This window comes from Rhipicephalus microplus, chromosome 5 (genome assembly GCF_043290135.1).
Source record: "Rhipicephalus microplus isolate Deutch F79 chromosome 5, USDA_Rmic, whole genome shotgun sequence".
NCBI lineage: Eukaryota > Metazoa > Arthropoda > Arachnida > Ixodida > Ixodidae > Rhipicephalus > Rhipicephalus microplus.
This window is the reverse complement of record NC_134704.1, coordinates 203,720,463-203,738,870: the sequence shown is the minus strand read 5'-3', so window position 1 is coordinate 203,738,870 and position 18,408 is coordinate 203,720,463. Positions and strand designations below refer to the sequence as shown.

Genomic DNA, 18,408 nt, shown 5'->3' with positions numbered 1-18,408 from the left:
GAATCGAACCTACGACCTTCGAATGACGCGTTCGATGCTCTAACCACTGAGCTACCACAGCGGCCTTCTCTCCATCCACTTTTTGGATTTATATGTAAATTTGGAAATAGGAGTGACAGTCAGCGCCAACTATAGGCCAAGCGACGAGTGTGAAAACACTCTTTTATGCGCATGTTTGGCGTCACGTAGCACGTGAACTCGATTATGAGCGGGAAGCTGATGAATAGTCCCTTGTATACAACCTAAACACACCAAGTCTGCCAGTACGAGGCCCTCGTTAAATGAAATAAGGGAAAGAAGTGTATACCTAAGGGCTCGTTTTTCCGTGTTTTAAAACAAAATAATGAGATCTAACCGGCAGTAATGCCAAGGAATGTACAGGGGAAGTTATAAGAACCAATTGAATGTAGATAAGAAGAAAGAATAGTGGATGAAAAAATAATCAGCCGTTAGAAGAAATCGAACCTACGACCTTCAAATAACGCGTTCAATGCTCTAACCACTCAGCTACCACAGCGGCCTTTCCTCCATCCAATTGTTTGGGTTTATTTGTGAATTTTGAAGTAGGAGTGAGAGTCATCGCCATCTATAAGCCAAGCGACGAGTGTGAAAACACTCTTTTATGCGCATGTTTGGCGTCACGTAGCATGTGAACTTTATTATGAGCAGGCAGCTGATTAATAGTCCCTCGTACACAACCTAAATACACCAAGTCTGCCAGTACGAGGTCATCGTTCAATGAAATAAGGGAAAGAAGTGTATACCTAAGGGCTCGTTTTTCCGTGTTTTAACACATTATAATGAGATCTAACAGACAGTAATGCCAAGGAATGTACAAGAGAAGTTATAAGAACCAATGGAATGTGCATAAGAAGAAAGAAAAGTGGATGAAAAAATAACCAGCCGTGAGCAGGAATCGAACCTACGGCCTTCGAATAACGCGTACGATGTTCTACCACTGAGCTACCACAGCGGCCTTCGCTCCATCCACTTTGTTGGGTTTATATGTGAATTTAGAAGTAGGAGTGACAGTCAGCGCCATCTATGAGCCAAGGGACGAGTGTCAAAACACTCTTTTATGCGCATGTTTGGCGTCACGTAGCACGTGAACTAACTTACGAGGGGCAGCTGAATAATAGTCCCACGTATTCAACCTAAACACACCAAGTCTGCCAGTACGAGGCCCTCGTTCAATGAAATAAGGGAAAGAAGTGCATACCTAAGGGCTCGTTGTTCCGTGTTTTAAAACAAAATAATGAGATCTAACAGGCAGTAATGCCAAGGAATGTACAGGGGAAGGTATAAGAACCAATGGAATGTAGATAAGAAAAAAAAATAGTGGATGAAAAAATAACCAGCCGTTAGAAGAAATCGAACCTACGACCTTCAAATAACGCGTTCAATGCTCTAACCACTCAGCTACCACAGCGGCCTTTCCTCCATCCAATTGTTTGGGTTTATATGTGAATTTAGAAGTAGGAGTGACAGTCAGCGCCATCTATGAGCCAAGCGACGAGTGTCAAAACACTCTTTTATGCGCATGTTTGGCGTCACGTAGCACGTGAACTTTATTATTAGCGGGCAGCTGATTAATAGTCCCTCGTATACAACCTAAACACACCAAGTCTGCCAGTACGAGGCCCTCGTAAATGAAATAAGGGAAAGAAGTGTATACCTAAGGGCTCGTTTTTCCGTGTTTTAACACAATATAATGAGATCTAACAGACAGTAATGCCAAGGAATGTACAGGGGAAGTTAAAAGAACCAATGGAATGTAGATAAGAAGAAAGAAAAGTGGATAGAAAAATAACCAGCCGTGAGCAGCAATCGAACCTTCGACCTTCGAATAACGCGTTCGATGCTCTAACCACTGAGCTACCACAGCGGCCTTCCCTCCATCAACTTGTTTGGGTTTATATGTGAACTTAGAAGTAGGAGTGACAGTCAGCGCCATCTGTAAGCCAAGCGACGAGTGTGAAAACACTCTTTTATGCGCATGTTTGGCGTCACGTAGCACGTGAACTTTATTATGAGCGGGCAGCTGATTAATAGTCCCTCGTACACAACCTAAATACACCAAGTCTGCCAGTACGAGGCCCTCGTTCAATGAATTAAGGGAAAGAAGTGTATACCTAAGGGCTCATTTTTCCGTGTTTTAACACAATATTAATGAGATCTAACAGACAGTAATGCCAAGAAATGTACAGGGGAAGTTATAAGAACCAATAGAATGTAGATAAGAAGAAAGAAAAGTGGATGAAAAAATAACCAGCCGTGAGCAGGAATCGAACCTACGGTCTTCGAATAACGCGTTTGATGCTCTAACCACTGAGCTACCACAGCGGATTTCACTCCATCCACTTCGTTGGGTTTATATGTAAATTTAGATGTAGGAGTGACAGTCAGCGCCATCTATAAGCCAAGTGACAAGTGTGAAAACACTCTTATGCGCATGTTTGGCGTCACGTAGCACGTGAACTTTATTATGAGCGGGCAGCTGAATAATAGTCCCTCGTACACAACCTAAGCACACCAAGTCTGCCAGTACGAGGCCCTCGTTCAATGAAATAAGGGAAAGAAGTGCATACCTATAGGCTCGTTTTTCCGTGTTTTAGCACAATATTAATGAGATCTAACAGACAGTAATGCCAAGGAATGTACAGGGGAAGTTATAAGAACCAATGGAATGTAGATAAGAAAAAAGAATAGTGGATGAAAAAATAACCAGCCGTTAGAAGAAATCGAACCTACGACCTTCAAATAACGCGTTCAATGCTCTAACCACTCAGCTACCACAGCGGCCTTTCCTCCATCCAATTGTTTGGGTTTATATGTGAATTTAGAAGTAGGAGTGACAGTCATCGCCATCTATAAGCCAAGCGACGAGTGTGAAAACACTCTTTTATGCGCATGTTTGGAGTCACGTAGCATGTGAACTTTATTATGAGCAGGCAGCTGATTAATAGTCCCTCGTACACAACCTAAATACACCAAGTCTGCCAGTACGAGGTCATCGTTCAATGAAATAAGGGAAAGAAGTGTATACCTAAGGACTCGTTTTTCCGTGTTTTAACACATTATAATGAGATCTAACAGACAGTAATGCCAAGGAATGTACAAGGGAAGTTATAAGAACCAATGGAATGTGCATAAGAAGAAAGAAAAGTGGATGAAAAAATAACCAGCCGTGAGCAGGAATCGAACCTACGGCCTTCGAATAACGCGTACGATGTTCTACCACTGAGCTACCACAGCGGCCTTCGCTCCATCCACTTTGTTGGGTTTATATGTGAATTTAGAAGTAGGAGTGACAGTCAGCGCCATCTATGAGCCAAGGGACGAGTGTCAAAACACTCTTTTATGCGCATGTTTGGCGTCACGTAGCACGTGAACTTACTTACGAGGGGCAGCTGAATAATAGTCCCACGTATTCAACCTAAACACACCAAGTCTGCCAGTACGAGGCCCTCGTTCAATGAAATAAGGGAAAGAAGTGCATACCTAAGGGCTCGTTGTTCCGTGTTTTAAAACAAAATAATGAGATCTAACAGGCAGTAATGCCAAGGAATGTACAGGGGAAGGTATAAGAACCAATGGAATGTAGATAAGAAGAAAGAAAAGTGGATGAAAGAATAACCAGCCGTAAGAAGAAATCGAACCTACGACCTTCAAATAACGCGTTCGATGCTCTAACCACTCAGCTACCACAGCGGCCTTCCCTCCATCCACTTTGTTGGGTTTATATGTGAATTTAGAAGTAGGAGTGACAGTCAGCGCCATCTATGAGCCAAGCGACGAGTGTCAAAACACTCTTTTATGCGCATGTTTGGCGTCACGTAGCACGTGAACTTTATTATTAGCGGGCAGCTGATTAATAGTCCCTCGTATACAACCTAAACACACCAAGTCTGCCAGTACGAGGCCCTCGTAAATGAAATAAGGGAAAGAAGTGTATACCTAAGGGCTCGTTTTTCCGTGTTTTAACACAATATAATGAGATCTAACAGACAGTAATGCCAAGGAATGTACAGGGGAAGTTATAAGAACCAATGGAATGTAGATAAGAAGAAAGAAAAGTGGATGAAAAAATAACCAGCCGTGGGCAGGAATCGAACCTACGACCTTCGAATGACGCGTTCGATGCTCTAACCACTGAGCTACCACAGCGGCCTTCCCTCCATCAACTTGTTTGGGTTTATATGTGAACTTAGAAGTAGGAGTGACAGTCAGCGCCATCTGTAAGCCAAGCGACGAGTGTGAAAACACTCTTTTATGCGCATGTTTGGCGTCACGTAGCACGTGAACTTTATTATGAGCGGGCAGCTGATTAATTGTCCCTCGTACACAACCTAAATACACCAAGTCTGCCAGTACGAGGCCCTCGTTCAATGAATTAAGGGAAAGAAGTGTATACCTAAGGGCTCGTTTTTCCGTGTTTTAACACAATATTAATGAGATCTAACAGACAGTAATGCCAAGAAATGTACAGGGGAAGTTATAAGAACCAATAGAATGTAGATACGAAGAAAGAAAAGTGGATGAAAAAATAACCAGCCGTGAGCAGGAATCGAACCTACGGTCTTCGAATAACGCGTTCGATGCTCTAACCACTGAGCTACCACAGCGGATTTCACTCCATCCACTTCGTTGGGTTTATATGTAAATTTAGATGTAGGAGTGACAGTCAGCGCCATCTATAAGCCAAGTGACAAGTGTGAAAACACTCTTATGCGCATGTTTGGCGTCACGTAGCACGTGAACTTTATTATGAGCGGGCAGCTGAATAATAGTCCCTCGTACACAACCTAAGCACACCAAGTCTGCCAGTACGAGGCCCTCGTTCAATGAAATAAGGGAAAGAAGTGCATACTTATAGGCTCGTTTTTCCGTGTTTTAACACAATATTAATGAGATCTAACAGACAGTAATGCCAAGGAATGTACGGGGGAAGTTATAAGAACCAATGGAATGTAGATAAGAAAAAAGAATAGTGGATGAAAAAATAACCAGCCGTTAGAAGAAATCGAACCTACGACCTTCAAATAACGCGTTCAATGCTCTAACCACTCAGCTACCACAGCGGCCTTTCCTCCATCCAATTGTTTGGGTTTATATGTGAATTTAGAAGTAGGAGTGACAGTCATCGCCATCTATAAGCCAAGCGACGAGTGTGAAAACACTCTTTTATGCGCATGTTTGGAGTCACGTAGCATGTGAACTTTATTATGAGCAGGCAGCTGATTAATAGTCCCTCGTACACAACCTAAATACACCAAGTCTGCCAGTACGAGGTCATCGTTCAATGAAATAAGGGAAAGAAGTGTATACCTAAGGACTCGTTTTTCCGTGTTTTAACACATTATAATGAGATCTAACAGACAGTAATGCCAAGGAATGTACAAGGGAAGTTATAAGAACCAATGGAATGTGCATAAGAAGAAAGAAAAGTGGATGAAAAAATAACCAGCCGTGAGCAGGAATCGAACCTACGGCCTTCGAATAACGCGTACGATGTTCTACCACTGAGCTACCACAGCGGCCTTCGCTCCATCCACTTTGTTGGGTTTATATGTGAATGTAGAAGTAGGAGTGACTGTCAGCGCCATCTATGAGCCAAGGAACGAGTGTCAAAAAACTCTTTTATGCGCATGTTTGGCGTCACGTAGCACGTGAACTTACTTATGAGGGGCAGCTAAATAATAGTCCCACGTATTCAACCTAAACACACCAAGTCTGCCAGTACGAGGCCCTCGTTCAATGAAATAAGGGAAAGAAGTGCATACCTAAGGGCTCGTTGTTCCGTGTTTTAAAACAAAATAATGAGATCTAACAGGCAGAAATGCCAAGGAATGTACAGGGGAAGGTATAAGAACCAATGGAATGTAGATAAGAAGAAAGAAAAGTGGATGAAAGAATAACCAGCCGTAAGAAGAAATCGAACCTACGACCTTCAAATAACGCGTTCGATGCTCTAACCACTCAGCTACCACAGCGGCCTTCCCTCCATCCACTTTGTTGGGTTTATATGTAAATTTGGATATAGGAGTGACAGTCAGCGCCATCAATAAGCCAAGTGAAAAGTGTGAAAACACTCTTTTATGCGCATGTTTGGCGTCACGTAGCACGTGAACTTTATTATGAGCGGGCAGCTGATTATTAGTCCCTCGTATACAACCTAAACACACCAAGTCTGCCAGTACGAGGCCCTCGTAAATGAAATAAGGGAAAGAAGTGTATACCTAAGGGCTCGTTTTTCCGTGTTTTAACACAATATAATGAGATCTAACAGACAGTAATGCCAAGGAATGTACAGGGGAAGTTAAAAAAACCAATGGAATGTAGATAAGAAGAAAGAAAAGTGGATGGAAAAATAACCAGCCGTGAGCAGCAATCGAACCTACGACCTTCGAATAACGCGTTCGATGCTCTAACCACTGAGCTACCACAGCGGCCTTCCCTCCATCAACTTGTTTGGGTTTATATGTGAACTTAGAAGTAGGAGTGACAGTCAGCGCCATCTATAAGCCAAGCGACGAGTGTGAAAACACTCTTTTATGCGCATGTTTGGCGTCACGTAGCACGTGAACTTAATTATGAGCGGGCAGCTGAATAATATTCCCTCGTATACAACCTAAACACACCAAGTCTGCCAGTACGAGGCCCTCGTTAAATGAAATAAGGGAAAGAAGTGCATACCTAAAGGCTCGTTTTTGCGTGTTTTAACACAATATTAATGAGATCTAACAGACAGTAATACCAAGAAACGTACAGGGGAAGTTATAGGAACCAATAGAATGTAGATAAGAAGAAAGAAAAGTGGATGAAAAAATAACCAGCCGTGAGCAGGAATCGAACCTACGGCCTTCGAATAACGCGTTCGATGCTCTAACCACTGAGCTACCACAGCGGATTTCACTCCATCCACTTGTTTGGGTTTATATGTAAATTTAGATGTAGGAGTGACAGCCAGCACCATCTATAAGCCAAGTGACAAGTGTGAAAACACTCTTATGCGCATGTTTGGCGTCACGTAGCACGTGAACTTTATTAAGAGCGGGCAGCTGAATAATAGTCCCTCGTACACAACCTAAGCACACCAAGTCTGCCAGTACGAGGCCCTCGTTCAATGAAATAAGGGAAAGAAGTGCATACCTATAGGCTCGTTTTTCCGTGTTTTAACACAATATTAATGAGATCTAACAGACAGTAATGCCAAGGAATGTACAGGGGAAGTTATAGGAACCACTGGAATGTAGATAAGAAGAAAGAAAAGTGGATGAAAAAATAACCAGCCGTGAGCAAGAATCGAACCTACGACCTTCAAATAACGCGTTCGATGCTCTAACCACTGAGCTACCACAGCGGCCTTCCCTTCATCCACTTTGTTGGGTTTATATGTAAATTTGGATGTAGGAGTGACAGTCAGCGCCATCAATAAGCCAAGTGACAAGTGTGAAAACACTCTTTTATGCGCATGTTTGGCGTCACGTAGCACGTGAACTTTATTATGAGCGGGCAGCTGAATAATATTCCCTCGTATACAACCTAAACACACCAAGTCTGCCAGTACGAGGCCCTCGTTAAATGAAATAAGGGAAAGAAGTGTATACCTAAGGGCTCGTTTTTTCGTGTTTTAACACAATAATAATGAGATCTAACAGACAGTAATGCCAAACAATGAAGAGGGGAAGTTATAAGAACCAATGGATAGTAGATAAGAAGAAAGAAATGTGGATGAAAAAATAACGAGCCGTGAGCAGGAATCGAACCTACGACCTTCGAATGACGCGTTCGATGCTCCAACCACTGAGCTACCACAGCGGCCTTCTCTCCATCCACTTTTTTGGGTTTATATGTGAATTTAGAAGTAGGAGTGACAGTCAGCGCCATCTATAAGCCAGGCGACGAGTGTGAAAACACTCTTTTATGCGCATGTTTGGCGTCACGTAGCACGTGAACTTTATTATGAGCGGGCAGCTGATGTATAGTCCCTCGTATACAACCTAAACACACCAAGTCTTCCAGTACAAGGCCCTCGTTAAATGAAATAAGTGTATACCTAAGGGCTCGTTTTTCCGTGTTTTAAGACAATATTATTGAGATCTAACAGACAGTAGTGCCAAGTAATGTACAAGGGAAGTTATAAGAACCAATGGAATGTACATAGAAGAAAGAAAAGTGGATGAAAAAATAACCAGCCGTGAGGAGGAATGGAACCTACGGCCTTCGAATAAGGCGTTCGATGTTCTAGCCACTGAGCTACCACAGCGGATTTCACTCCTTCCACTTTGTTGGGTTTATATGTGAATTTAAAAGTAGGAGTGACAGTCAGCGCCTTCTATGAGCCAAGTGACGAGTGTGAAAACACTCTTTTGTGCGCATGTTTGGCGTCACGTAGCACGTGAAGTTTATTATGAGTGGGCAGCTGATTAATGGTCCCTCGTATACAACCTAAACACACCAAGTCTGCCAGTACGAGGCCCTCGTTAAATGAAATAAGGGAAAGAAATGTATACCTAAGGGCTCGTTTTTCCGTGTTTTAACACAATATTATTGAGATCTAACAGACAGTAATGCCAAGGAATGTACAAGGGAAGATATAAGAACCAATGGAATGTAGATAAGAAGAAAGAAAAGTGGATGGAAAAATAACCAGCCGTGAGCAGCAATCGAACCTACGACCTTCGAAGGACGCGTTCGATGCTCCAACCACTGAGCTACCACAGCGGCCTTCTCTCCATCCACTTTTTGGGTTTATATGTGAATTTAGAAGTAGGAGTGAGAGTCAGCGCCATCTATGAGCCAAGCGACGAGTGTAAAAACACTCTTTTATGCGCATGTTTGGCGTCACGTAGCACGTGAACTTTATTATGAGCGGGCAGCTGAATAATAGTCCCTCGTACACAACCTAAACACACCAAGTCTGCCAGTACGAGGCCCTCGTTCAATGAAATAAGGGAAAGAAGTGCATACCTAAAGGCTCGTTTTTCCGTGTTTTAACACAATATTAATGAGATCTAACAGACAGTAATGCCAAAGATTGTACAGGGGAAGTTATAAGAACCAATGGAATGTAGATAAGAAGAAATAAAGTGGATGAAAAAATAAGCAGTTGTGAGCAGGAATCGAACCTACGACATTCGAATAACGCGTTCGATGCTCTAACCACTGAGCTACCACAGCGGCCTTCCCTCCATCCACATTGTTGGGTTTATATGTGAATTAGGAAGTAGGAGTGACAGTCAGCGCCATCTATAAGCCAAGTGACGAGTGTGATAACACTCTTTTATGCGCATGTTTGGCGTCACGTAGCACGTGAACTTTATTATGAGTGGGCAGCTGATTAGTATACCCTCGTATACAACCTAAACACACCAAGTCTGCCAGTACGAGGCCCTCGTTAAATGAAATAAGGGAAAGAAGTGTATACCTAAGGGCTCGTATTTCCGCGTTTTAACACAATAATAATGAGATCTAACAGAGAGTAATGCCAAGCAATGTACAGGGGAAGTTATAAGAACCAATGGAATGTAGATAAGAAGAAAGAAAAGTGGATGAAAAAATAACCAGCCGTGAGCAGGAATCGAACCTACGACCTTCGAATGACGCGTTCGATGCTCTAACCACTGAGCTACCACAGCGGCCTTCTCTCCATCCACTTTTTTGGGTTTATATGTGAATTTGGAAATAGGAGTAACAGTCAGCGCCATCTATAAGCCAAGCGGCGAGTGTAAAAACACTCTTTTATGCGCATTTTTGGCGTCACGTAGCACGCGAACGTTATTATGAGCGGGAATCTGGTTAATAGTCCCTCGTACACAACCTAAACACACCAAGTCTGCCAGTACGAGGTCTCGTTCAATGAAATAAGGGAAAGAAGTGTATACCTAAGGGCTCGTTTTTCCCTGTTTTAACACAAGATTAAAGAGATCTAACAGACAGTGATGCCAAGGAATGTACAGGGGAAGTTATAAGAACCAATGGAATGTAGATAAGAAGAAAGAAAAGTGGATGGAAATATAACCAGTCGGGAGCAGGAATCGAACCCACGACCTTCGAATAACGCGTTTTATGCTCTAACCCCTGAGCTACCATAGCGGCCTTCCATCTATCCACTTTTTTGGGTTTATATGGGAATTTAGAAGTAGGAGTGACAGTCAGCGCCATCTATAGGCCAAGCGACGAGTGTGAAAACACTCTTTTATGCGCATGTTTGGCGTCACGTAGCACGTGAACTTGATTATGAGCGGGAAGCTGATGAATAGTCCCTTGTATACAACCTAAACACACCAAGTCTGCCAGTACGAGGCCCTCGTTAAATGAAATAAGGGAAAGAAGTGTATACCTAAGGGCTCGTTTTTCCGTGTTTTAAAACAAAATAATGAGATCTAACCGGCAGTAATGCCAAGGAACGTACAGGGGAAGTTATAAGAACCAATGGAATGTAGATAAGAAGAAAGGAAAGTGGATGAAAAATAACCAGCCGTTAGAAGAAATCGAACCTACGACCTTCAAATAACGCGTTCGATGCTCTAACCACTCAGCTACCACAGCGGCCTTTCCTCCATCCACTTGTTTGGGTTTATATGTGAATTTAGAAGTAGGAGTGACAGTCAGCGCCATCTATGAGCCAAGCGACGAGTGTCAAAACACTCTTTTATGCGCATGTTTGGCGTCACGTAGCACGTAAACTTTATTATTAGCGGGCAGCTGATTAATAGTCCCTCGTATACAACCTAAATACACCAAGTCTGCCAGTACGAGGCCCTCGTTCAATGAATTAAGGGAAAGAAGTGTATACCTAAGGGCTCGTTTTTCCGTGTTTTAACACAATATTAATGAGATCTAACAGACAGTAATGCCAAGAAATGTACAGGGGAAGTTATAAGAACCAATGGAATGTAGATAAGAAGAAAGAAAAGTGGATGAAAAAATAACCAGCCGTGAGCAGGAATCGAACCTACGGCCTTCGAATAACGAGTTCGATGCTCTAACCACTGAGCTACCACAGCGGATTTCACTCCAACCACTTTGTTGGGTTTATATGTAAATTTAGATGTAGGAGTGACAGTCAGCGCCATCTATAGGCCAAGTGACAAGTGTGAAAACACTCTTATGCGCATGTTTGGCGTCACGTAGCACGTGAACTTTATTATGAGCGGGCAGCTGAATAATAGTCCCTCGTACACAACCTAAGCACACCAAGTCTGCCAGTACGAGGCCCTCGTTCAATGAAATAAGGGAAAGAAGTGCATACCTAAGGGCTCGTTTTTCCGTGTTTCAACACAATATAATGAGATCTAACAGACAGTAATGCCAAGGAATGTACAGGGGAAGTTAAAAGAACCAATGGAATGTAGATAAGAAGAAAGAAAAGTGGATGGAAAAATAACCAGCCGTGAGCAGCAATCGAACCTACGACCTTCGAATAACGCGTTCGATGCTCTAACCACTGAGCTACCACAGCGGCCTTCCCTCCATCAACTTGTTTGGGTTTATATGTGAACTTAGAAGTAGGAGTGACAGTCAGCGCCATCTATAAGCCAAGCGACGAGTGTGAAAACACTCTTTTATGCGCATGTTTGGCGTCACGTAGCACGTGAACTTTATTATGAGCGGGCAGCTGATTAATAGTCCCTCGTACACAACCTAAATACACCAAGTCTGCCAGTACGAGGCCCTCGTTCAATGAATTAAGGGAAAGAAGTGTATACCTAAGGGCTCGTTTTTCCGTGTTTTAACACAATATTAATGAGATCTAACAGACAGTAATGCCAAGAAACGTACAGGGGAAGTTATAAGAACCAATAGAATGTAGATAAGAAGAAAGAAAAGTGGATGAAAAAATAACCAGCCGTGAGCAGGAATCGAACCTACGGCCTTCGAATAACGCGTTCGATGCTCTAACCAGGGAGCTACCACAGCGGATTTCACTCCATCCACTTCGTTGGGTTTATATGTAAATTTAGATGTAGGAGTGACAGCCAGCGCCATCTATAAGCCAAGTGACAAGTGTGAAAACACTCTTATGCGCATGTTTAGCGTCACGTAGCACGTGAACTTTATTATGAGCGGGCAGCTGAATAATAGTCCCTCGTACACAACCTAAGCACACCAAGTCTGCCAGTACGAGGCCCTCGTTCAATGAAATAAGGGAAAGAAGTGCATACCTATAGGCTCGTTTTTCCGTGTTTTAACACAATATTAATGAGATCTAACAGACAGTAATGCCAAGGAATGTACAGGGGAAGTTATAGGAACCACTGGAATGTAGATAAGAAGAAAGAAAAGTGGATGAAAAAATAACCAGCCGTGAGCAAGAATCGAACCTACGACCTTCAAATAACGCGTTCGATGCTCTAACCACTGAGCTACCACAGCGGCCTTCCCTCCATCCACTTTGTTGGGTTTATATGTAAATTTGGATGTAGGAGTGACAGTCAGCGCCATCAATAAGCCAAGTGACAAGTGTGAAAACACTCTTTTATGCGCATGGTTGGCGTCACGTAGCACGTGAACTTTATTATGAGCGGGCAGCTGAATAATATTCCCTCGTATACAACCTAAACACACCAAGTCTGCCAGTACGAGGCCCTCGTTAAATGAAATAAGGGAAAGAAGTGTATACCTAAGGGCTCGTTTTTTCGTGTTTTAACAAAAGATTAAAGAGATCTAACAGACAGTGATGCCAAGGAATGTACAGGGGAAGTTATAAGAACCAATGGAATGTAGATAAGAAGAAAGAAAAGTGGATGGAAATATAACCAGTCGGGAGCAGGAATCGAACCCACGACCTTCGAATAACGCGTTTTATGCTCTAACCCCTGAGCTACCATAGCGGCCTTCCATCTATCCACTTTTTTGGGTTTATATGGGAATTTAGAAGTAGGAGTGACAGTCAGCGCCATCTATAGGCCAAGCGACGAGTGTGAAAACACTCTTTTATGCGCATGTTTGGCGTCACGTAGCACGTGAACTTGATTATGAGCGGGAAGCTGATGAATAGTCCCTTGTATACAACCTAAACACACCAAGTCTGCCAGTACGAGGCCCTCGTTAAACGAAATAAGGGAAAGAAGTGTATACCTAAGGGCTCGTTTTTCCGTGTTTTAAAACAAAATAATGAGATCTAACCGGCAGTAATGCCAAGGAACGTACAGGGGAAGTTATAAGAACCAATGGAATGTAGATAAGAAGAAAGAAAAGTGGATGAAAAATAACCAGCCGTTAGAAGAAATCGAACCTACGACCTTCAAATAACGCGTTCGATGCTCTAACCACTCAGCTACCACAGCGGCCTTTCCTCCATCCACTTGTTTGGGTTTATATATGAATTTAGAAGTAGGAGTGACAGTCAGCGCCATCTATGAGCCAAGCGACGAGTGTCAAAACACTCTTTCATGCGCATGTTTGGCGTCACGTAGCACGTAAACTTTATTATTAGCGGGCAGCTGATTAATAGTCCCTCGTATACAACCTAAACACACCAAGTCTGCCAGTACGAGGCCCTCGTAAATGAAATAAGGGAAAGAAGTGTATACCTAAGGGCTCGTTTTTCCGTGTTTTAACACAATATAATGAGATCTAACAGACAGTAATGCGAAGGAATGTACAGGGGAAGTTAAAAGAACCAATGGAATGTAGATAAGAAGAAAGAAAAGTGGATGGAAAAATAACCAGCCGTGAGCAGCAATCGAACCTACGACCTTCGAATAACGCGTTCGATGCTCTAACCACTGAGCTACCACAGCGGCCTTCCCTCCATCAACTTGTTTGGGTTTATATGTGAACTTAGAAGTAGGAGTGACAGTCAGCGCCATCTATAAGCCAAGCGACGAGTGTGAAAACACTCTTTTATGCGCATGTTTGGCGTCACGTAGCACGTGAACTTTATTATGAGCGGGCAGCTGATTAATAGTCCCTCGTACACAACCTAAATACACCAAGTCTGCCAGTAGGAGGCCCTCGTTCAATGAATTAAGGGAAAGAAGTGTATACCTAAAGGCTCGTTTTTCCGTGTTTTAACACAATATTAATGAGATCTAACAGACAGTAATGCCAAGAAATGTACAGGGGAAGTTATAAGAACCAATGGAATGTAGATAAGAAGAAAGAAAAGTGGATGAAAAAATAACCAGCCGTGAGCAGGAATCGAACCTACGGCCTTCGAATAACGAGTTCGATGCTCTAACCACTGAGCTACCACAGCGGATTTCACTCCAACCACTTTGTTGGGTTTATATGTAAATTTAGATGTAGGAGTGACAGTCAGCGCCATCTATAGGCCAAGTGACAAGTGTGAAAACACTCTTACGCGCATGTTTGGGGTCACGTAGCACGTGAACTTTATTATGAGCGGGCAGCTGAATAATAGTCCCTCGTACACAACCTAAGCACACCAAGTCTGCCAGTACGAGGCCCTCGTTCAATGAAATAAGGGAAAGAAGTGCATACCTAAAGGCTCGTTTTTCCGTGTTTTAACACAATATTAATGAGATCTAACAGACAGTAATGCCAAGGAATGTACAGGGGAAGTTATAAGAACCACTGGAATGTAGATAAGAAGAAAGAAAAGTGGATGAAAAAATAACCAGCCGTGAGCAGGAATCGAACCTACGACCTTCAAATAACGCGTTCGATGCTCTAACCACCGAGCTACCACAGCGGCCTTCCCTCTATCCACTTTGTTGGGTTTATATGTAAATTTAGATGTAGGAGTGACAGTCAGCGCCATCAATAAGCCAAGTGACTAGTGTGAAAACACTCTTTTATGCGTATGTTTGGCGTCATGTAGCACGTGAACTTAATTATGAGCGGGCAGCTGAATATTATTCCCTCGTATACAACCTAAACACACCAAGTCTGCCAGTACGAGGCCCTCATTAAATGAAATAAGGGAAAGAAGTGTATACCTAAGGGCTCGTTTTTCCGTGTTTCAACACAATATAATGAGATCTAACAGACAGTAATGCCAAGGAATGTACAGGGGAAGTTAAAAGAACCAATGGAATGTAGATAAGAAGAAAGAAAAGTGGATGGAAAAATAACCAGCCGTGAGCAGCAATCGAACCTACGACCTTCGAATAACGCGTTCGATGCTCTAACCACTGAGCTACCACAGCGGCCTTCCCTCCATCAACTTGTTTGGGTTTATATGTGAACTTAGAAGTAGGAGTGACAGTCAGCGCCATCTATAAACCAAGCGACGAGTGTGAAAACACTCTTTTATGCGCATGTTTGGCGTCACGTAGCACGTGAACTTTATTATGAGCGGGCAGCTGATTAATAGTCCCTCGTACACAACCTAAATACACCAAGTCTGCCAGTACGAGGCCCTCGTTCAATGAATTAAGGGAAAGAAGTGTATACCTAAGGGCTCGTTTTTCCGTGTTTTAACACAATATTAATGAGATCTAACAGACAGTAATGCCAAGAAACGTACAGGGGAAGTTATAAGAACCAATAGAATGTAGATAAGAAGAAAGAAAAGTGGATGAAAAAATAACCAGCCGTGAGCAGGAATCGAACCTACGGCCTTCGAATAACGCGTTCGATGCTCTAACCACTGAGCTACCACAGCGGATTTCACTCCATCCACTTCGTTGGGTTTATATGTAAATTTAGATGTAGGAGTGACAGCCAGCGCCATCTATAAGCCAAGTGACAAGTGTGAAAACACTCTTATGCGCATGTTTAGCGTCACGTAGCACGTGAACTTTATTATGAGCGGGCAGCTGAATAATAGTCCCTCGTACACAACCTAAGCACACCAAGTCTGCCAGTACGAGGCCCTCGTTCAATGAAATAAGGGAAAGAAGTGCATACCTATAGGCTCGTTTTTCCGTGTTTTAACACAATATTAATGAGATCTAACAGACAGTAATGCCAAGGAATGTACAGGGGAAGTTATAGGAACCACTGGAATGTAGATAAGAAGAAAGAAAAGTGGATGAAAAAATAACCAGCCGTGAGCAAGACAAGGGTTGTTCGAACAGACAAGGGTTCTCGCGTCCCACCCTAATGAAGGCACAAGACTTGTAATTGAAGCTGCAGCAATTGCTCGAGGTAGCTGTATCAGCAAACCATCGATAGCATTATCTGGGAAAGAATTGGCGTTTTTAAATTCGGCACGTGAGGGCCCAGGGTGAGCACGTGATGTTTTTGCAATCTCTCTTTTCGCCTTTTGATTTTGTGTGATGTTTTTTGCAATCTCTCTTTTCGCCTTTTTTTGTGTGTTGCTTATCTTCTTTCTAATATATATATGTGTGTCGTAGTAGTAATAAAATCAGTTGAAAGTCTGCGCTCGTCCTTGTCTCTTATGTTAGTTGTCTGAAGTTTTACGCGCCTAGAAGTTTTATACGTGAGCAAGAATCGAACCTACGACCTTCAAATAACGCGTTCGATGCTCTAACCACTGAGCTACCACAGCGGCCTTCCCTCCATCCACTTTGTTGGGTTTATATGTAAATTTGGATGTAGGAGTGACAGTCAGCGCCATCAATAAGCCAAGTGACAAGTGTGAAAACACTCTTTTATGCGCATGGTTGGCGTCACGTAGCACGTGAACTTTATTATGAGCGGGCAGCTGAATAATATTCCCTCGTATACAACCTAAACACACCAAGTCTGCCAGTACGAGGCCCTCGTTAAATGAAATAAGGGAAAGAAGTGTATACCTAAGGGCTCGTTTTTTCGTGTTTTAACACAATAATAATGAGATCTAACAGACAGTAATGCCACACAATGAAGAGGGGAAGTTATAAGAACCAATGGATAGTAGATAAGAAGAAAGAAATGTGGATGAAAAAATAACGAGCCGTGAGCAGGAATCGAACCTACGACCTTCGAATGACGCGTTCGATGCTCCAACCACTGAGCTACCACAGCGGCCTTCTCTCCATCCACTTTTTTGGGTTTATATGTGAATTTAGAAGTAGGAGTGACAGTCAGCGCCATCTATAGGCCAAGCGACGAGTGTGAAAACACTCTTTTATGCGCATGTTTGGCGTCACGTAGCACGTGAACTTTTCATGAGCGGGCAGCTGATGTATAGTCCCTCGTATACAACCTAAACACACCAAGTCTTCCAGTACAAGGCCCTCGTTAAATGAAATAAGGGAAAGAAGTGTATACCTAAGGGCTCGTTTTTCCGTGTTTTAAGACAATATTATTGAGATCTAACAGACAGTAGTGCCAAGTAATGTACAAGGGAAGTTATAAGAACCAATGGAATGTACATAGAAGAAAGAAAAGTGGATGAAAAAATAACCAGCCGTGAGCAGGAATGGAACCTACGGCCTTCGAATAAGGCGTTCGATGTTCTAGCCACTGAGCTACCACAGCGGATTTCACTCCATCCACATTGTTGGGTTTATATGTGAATTAGGAAGTAGGAGTGACAGTCAGCGCCATCTATAAGCCAAGTGACGAGTGTGATAACACTCTTTTATGCGCATGTTTGGCGTCACGTAGCACGTGTACTTTATTATGATCGGGCAGCTGATTAGTATACCCTCGTATACAACCTAAACACACAAAGTCTGCCAGTACGAGGCCCTCGTTAAATGAAATAACGCAAAGAAGTGTATACCTAAGGGCTCGTATTTCCGCGTTTTAACACAATAATAATGAGATCTAACAGAGAGTAATGCCAAGGAATGTAGAGGGGAAGTTATAAGAACCAATGGAATGTAGATAAGAAGAAAGAAAAGTGGATGAAAAAATAAACAGCCGTGAGCAGGAATCGAACCTACGACCTTCGAATGACGCGTTCGATGCTCTAACCACTGAGCTACCACAGCGGCCTTCTCTCCATCCACTTTTTTGGGTTTATATGTGAATTTGGAAATAGGAGTAACAGTCAGCGCCATCTATAAGCCAAGCGGCGAGTGTAAAAACACTCTTTTATGCGCATTTTTGGCGTCACGTAGCACGCGAACGTTATTATGAGCGGGAATCTGGTTAATAGTCCCTCGTACACAACCTAAACACACCAAGTCTGCCAGTACGAGGTCTCGTTCAATGAAATAAGGGAAAGAAGTGTATACCTAAGGGCTCGTTTTTCCGTGTTTTAACACAAGATTAAAGAGATCTAACAGACAGTAATGCCAAGGAAAGTACAGGGGAAGTTATAAGAACCAATGGAATGTAGATAAGAAGAAAGAAAAGTGGATGGAAATATAACCAGTCGGGAGCAGGAATCGAACCCACGACCTTCGAATAACGCGTTTTATGCTCTAACCCCTGAGCTACCATAGCGGCCTTCCATCTATCCACTTTTTTGGGTTTATATGGGAATTTAGAAGTAGGAGTGACAGTCAGCGCCATCTATAGGCCAAGCGACGAGTGTGAAAACACTCTTTTATGCGCATGTTTGGCGTCACGTAGCACGTGAACTTGATTATGAGC

General features: G+C 42.9%; 2 non-coding genes across 2 annotated transcripts; both read right to left on the bottom strand.

Moving 5' to 3' along the window:
• Positions 1-10,939: 10,939 nt before the first annotated feature.
• On the bottom strand, positions 10,940-11,012 carry TRNAT-CGU (transfer RNA threonine (anticodon CGU)). The gene has a single exon. It is a non-coding gene; the product is annotated as a tRNA-Thr (tRNA).
• A 3,124-nt stretch (positions 11,013-14,136) lies between these two features.
• Positions 14,137-14,209, bottom strand: TRNAT-CGU (transfer RNA threonine (anticodon CGU)). Its single transcript has one exon. It is a non-coding gene; the product is annotated as a tRNA-Thr (tRNA).
• Positions 14,210-18,408: the final 4,199 nt, after the last annotated feature.